This window comes from Macrobrachium rosenbergii, chromosome 16 (assembly GCF_040412425.1).
Source record: "Macrobrachium rosenbergii isolate ZJJX-2024 chromosome 16, ASM4041242v1, whole genome shotgun sequence".
Lineage (NCBI taxonomy): Eukaryota > Metazoa > Arthropoda > Malacostraca > Decapoda > Palaemonidae > Macrobrachium > Macrobrachium rosenbergii.
In genome coordinates this window covers 31,506,686-31,512,336 of record NC_089756.1, presented here as the reverse complement: position 1 = coordinate 31,512,336, position 5,651 = coordinate 31,506,686, and the positions used below count along the sequence as shown (strand labels likewise).

Below are 5,651 nucleotides of genomic sequence, written 5' to 3'. Positions count from 1 at the left end.
CTTTAGGGACTAACAAACAGTAACTGATACGTATGTAGGATATACAGCAAATGTAATTGGTCTTTACAAGCGATTTAACTTTGTCAACATTGCTTTCCGAGATAGCAACGTGAGTCGATCACCGAAGGCATCTTGGTCAAAGAGGTCTAGGCCGATCGTTGGTTCCTAACTGCCTACGCTGTATTTCAGATAACACATGAGAATTCTAAGATGATGGAATTTAGTACTTGAAGGGAAAACTTGAACTAGTATTGAATTTGTATATATGCATAAGTATAAAGTACTCATATATATGTATAGGCCTATATATACGCATACTTGAAACCATCGGAACACATAGATGCATATTTGCAAATGTACTTTATGGAAAATGAAACAAGATATAAATTTTCTTGATCCTACAAAGCTAAGGACGAAAACGGTCAAGATTTAAATCCTGGGTTTCATGTTTTCCTGTGGTACATCTGCAAATATATTACATATACTTAAATACACGTATGCCTACCCTTTTTTCTGCTTAGTTCATATAATTAGTCAAAAAATAATTCACTCAGTAAATCATGCAACTGAACAGCTTTTACCACTCACATAAAAAGTTGGGTTCCAACCCACTTACAGAAATAAACTAGTGCAGTTGAGTGAAATTCTTGCCCTCAACTGCAAACCATGCTTCTAGACTGCCAGTCGTAAGCCCAAGCGTCTTTTAAATGTGGTTTTCTCTCTCTCTCTCTCTCTCTCTCTCTCTCTCTCTCTCTCTCTCTCTCTCTCTCTCTCTCTGTTAAAAATACTGAGTACCTGGAAAAACTGACCATAACATCCATCTAACAGCTGTCCAGGTAACAAGCGAACTATACTGTACAGTAAACGGAATGCCTTTAACGCCAGGTCTAAATTTCCATTCGCTGTTAATTCACATATTTATCTCTGGGGGGCGAATGTTGGCTACCAACGTTTGATGGATTAAATTTAGGGGGATATTATACAAACTCCCTGAATTCATTGCCCAACTGAAAATACATCCATGATGCTGATCACAGACAATAAGTAAACACATATTTTCCCCTTAAAAAATGAATTCTCGTACACACGGACGAAGCCTTAGCTAATTCACGCCACAAATGACTAATTCATGCAACGAAGCATTATCTAATTTATGCAATCAAAAGACAAGGTCCCTTAAACCTCTTACCTTTGCTGGAGAGACACCAGTCGTTTAATATTGTCCTGTTTAGGGAAATGGGCAGAAGACTTTGGTATGTCACCGGCAGACTCTTGTTAAGTCAGTGATTATTACTTTGCTACACAAATCCAAAATCATTTTAGCGGGTGAAAACTAATTGTCAGAAGAATCGGATTTCCCTGTGATTATCTTGGGATCATCGCCGCCGAATATCGCACAAATTATCGCGTAAATTCACGTCCACAACGAAATGCCAAACTTGGCCATCAAGACTAACCCTTTGGTGAACATCTCAAGCCGCAGCGTTGCCAAATGTAAATGTCGTTGAAAATTAATAATCAGAGAATCCGGTCTCCATATGATTATTCTGGAATCATTGCCGGGGAATATCACCTTTTATCAACACGTTAATTCACTAAGTAACACGGAACAAACAAATGTTTGCAGTTTACTGATCCTCTTCCTGCTAAAGTCTCAAGTCTCAGCGTTGCCAAATGTGGAGTTTCAGTGGTCGAGTACCTTTCATTTATTTTATTGTTACTGTAATTATTGTTGTAACGTGTTACAGTTAGCGAGATGAATTGCATTTTATAGCAAGCTGAGTCACAGAGGAATACGTTATAAGTCTTATTTATATCTTCGATGCCCAAACTCAATAGATTACGCGTTTTCCATGAAGTTGAATTGTTTGCCTTAATGTCTATATATCTACGTACTTCAGTGCAGGAGACATAAATAATCCAACGAGGAAACAAAAACTACTACTTTGTGAACTGTTTTTATAACCAGGTAACTATATTAACAATAAAACTTTAAGCTATAAATGCGAAATAAAATAATCTAAGGCCTAATTGTTACTTCCTCTTAGCGTGTTAGTTTGGGCGAGAAAGACACATTCTATATCCTGTAAAGCGGTTATGCAGGAAAATCTCATGTCTAATATACGAGTTATTCACTTATTCTGTTCACCAATATGTGTTATTGCAGCTGTTGCACAACTGATAAGGTTTAGGCTATCATAGGCCTGGTGTAAGGAAGCAATTGTGGTATACTTAGAATGGTAAAACGTGACTCCATGCCCTTCGTAATCTCATGTTTAATATACGAGTTATTCATTTATTCTATTCACCAATATGTGTTATTGCAGCTGTTGCATAACTGATAAGGCTTAGGCTATCGTAGGCCTGGTATAAGGAAGCAATGGTGGTATAGTTAAAATGGTAAAACCTAACCCCATGCCCTTCATTATTGAGGTAATTATGCTGCCGCATTACAACTTAGAAATGGAGAAACAACATATCTGTTGTGTTTGCAACTTTTGCATGATGTTTGATACAAAAACGAGGCCTTCTGGGTAAAAAAAAAAGTAAATATTGCAAACTAGCAAGTCATCTGGTTAATGTTAATTGTAAATTTTTCCATCGTGACCTTGATGTGATCCAAAGCAAAATGGGCAGGAGTTTTGTTTCATTTTTGGATTTCTTAGTTGGACCCATTGTAATATTTTCCAAAAACTACAAAAGGAAATCACAATGATGTGATATGTGTTAGGCTATGGACATTTTAGTTATTGCTAATCTGGAGCTCTCATTATTTCTACCATATCCAATCAACCCCTTCCATTGTTATTCATGCCGTTCTGTAAACCCTCCTTTCCCTTACCTTCTAAACCCAGCTAACCTTCCCACAACGTTATCCTTCTCCCCATACCCCCACCTCACTCCCAACCTCCACACATTTCCTAACCTAGCCCAATTGAAAAAGCAACCACCACACTTAAAGTTTACGCTTAGTTTCACCTTTTCATAGCCTAGCCTAACTGAATCACAACCATCACCTTCTTACAGATTTTTACTCATTGTTTCATATTACTTAAAGCCTAGTCTAACCTAACAGCAACCCATACCCTTTCATACTTTTAAAACCCATTCTTTCCCAAATTTAACAGTGTAGCATAAGTTTTACCTCCTTGCAATTATTTTTACATTGACCATTTGCTTGCTGATGTAGCCTAACCTAACCACAGCCTGGATTTTCACTTTTATTTACCCCAAATCTAAGCAAAACTCTACAGTAGTTTCTTCTAGGCAATTGCTATTTACCTCTTTCTCACTAAACCTAGTCTAACCTAATCACAACTGCATACAGTACTGCATTACATTATTTTTACTACGTGTTCCTTTCCCTGACATAGTGTCATGTAGATGCAGCCACTTACTTTTTTTTTTTCTCACTTACCCTTCCCTGTACCCAACTTGTACTCACAGCCATTACTCCTTACACTATTTTCCCAATACAGTACCTCTCTAATCTAATTTGCCTCTTCCTTCCTTTCCTATCTTTTCCTCCCCTCTCCTCCCTTCAACCATATCCCAAGCCTACCCATATAGCATTCCCTTCTACCTACTAGTTTAACACTTCTTCCCAACTCAGCTTAAGCAAACCTTATATGATCTCACCTTTTCCCACCCCTTCTTGAATTACAATTCTTTTTTCATTTACTTTTTACTCCTACCCAATCCCTATACATAATATAACCTCTTAAACCTACTGTGTGTCAAGGTTACTTCAGAATGGATGGTTATATAGTCATCTTAGCCCACCTTGCTGTGGGTGTGTAACCTGTCAGTCACATGGGTGGCATATTTGTTTGTGGAGAGTTTTATTGCTGAGTTGTACAAGTTTTACTGAACATTTAAATATCTTTTTCTTTTAAGAGTCATCCCAAGCCAAACCTCATTTGTCAGACTACCCAAAAGTAGGTTTTAGGTGCTTATTAAAACTTCTGTACATTATTTCTAAGATTTTTAATGTTAAAACAGTGCAGAAAGTTATTGTTTCCAAACTGGTTAATAGTGGAGAGTGCTGAAAGTCATTGAAAAAGGCGAGTCATTATCTAATTCCAAGATATCAAGGAACTAAAGTATATCTGACCAAAACTTTTATGTACAGTTTATTCCTTTTTGTGCTGGTGGGCCCCTCAGGACATCACTTTCAGGGAAATAGCATGTGGTTAAAATGCAAAACAAAATAAACCAATATGCAGATTTACCTGAAAAGTAATTGCTGTAATTGAAAGTATTGATATCTTACCACATGATGTATAAATGCTGCACTGTTATTAAATGTTTGTTAGGCATGCATGTACAGCCTATTGCAACATACGCATTAGTTATCAGTATTGCTTGGGACACCATAAGACACCATGAATTTGACCAGAAAAAAATAATTCATGTAAGGGACAATATTGGGAACTGGTTTATGTATTAGGTGCATTTCATAAACAGCTGGGGATGCCACTGTCATCAGAAGTATAATTCATACTAGTTCATTATTATTTGATCTTAAAATTAGATATTCAACATCTCTTATACTCTATAGCTATTCACTGGAATTGGTTCAGTAGTTTTTAAATAAATGATCACTGATTTGTGACCAATATACAGTACTGGGTTGGTGTACTAAATGCTTTCTTTATTACATATAATATGAAGTATTATTGTAAGTTTACAAAACTCAACCTCATTATTATTGCAGGTGCAGATGAACTGGTGAATAACTTTGTGTATTACCAATGAGGATAAATCAGATCCTTGAAAAGAAATGTGCATCATGTTCCACTAGATTGTTTTGAAGTCCGGAAGTGAATGTTACATTCTTCCCAAACATGTGAACCATTTAAGAAGATTGCATCAAACAAGCAGGTTAGTGAACTATCATGGTTATGATAAGTTCCCTGTCTCTACACAACATTAAAATTAAACCTCTGCTGTTGATTTGGCAGAGTATTTTAATTCTAAACTTGGGGTTATACTGTTGACTAAGTGACTCTTATCCACCTAATATGAAACATTTACCACTGTGTCTTTAACCTTACATTTCCTACTAAATTCATTTTATCATGGCGTTTTGTTAATACTTTTATTATTATTGTTTAAAACATTTACTGGGATATATAAGTTTTTCAAGTTTGAAATCCTATATAACCCAGAAAACGTTAAAATTCTGACTGAAATGGTTAACCTGCCTAACTGTATAATGCAGTCAGTTATGAATTTTAACCCACCTGTGTCTCACATGTTATAAACTATAGCTGGTACAGAAAATCAGCCGAATTGTTATTAATTATTATTATTCAGAAGATGAACACTATTCATATGGAACAAGGCCATAGGTGCCACTGACTTGAAATTCAAGCTTCCAAAGAATATGGTGCTCAGTAGGTAGTAAGAGAAGGTAAAGGGAATTACAGAGTGAGGATATCTTATTTATTAAAAAGAAAAAATGAAGTAATGAATCGATAAAAATGTATTAAAATGCAAGGAGAATATCATTAATAATGCATTGCATCTTTGCTTGAAGATGCAAAGCATTGCTACCCTAATGCTATTTTCCTTGCATTTTAATACATTTTGAGATATTATTAATTCATTTTTCTTTTTAATAAGCGAGATATCCTCACTGTATTTTC

The 5,651-nt window shown here is 35.8% G+C and overlaps 1 long non-coding RNA gene across 1 annotated transcript; it reads left to right on the top strand.

The window, feature by feature from the left end:
- Positions 1-1,243: 1,243 nt before the first annotated feature.
- Positions 1,244-4,869, top strand: LOC136847018 (uncharacterized). The gene is made up of 2 exons (XR_010855579.1): positions 1,244-1,969; positions 4,718-4,869. It is a non-coding gene; the product is annotated as an uncharacterized lncRNA (long non-coding RNA).
- Positions 4,870-5,651: the final 782 nt, after the last annotated feature.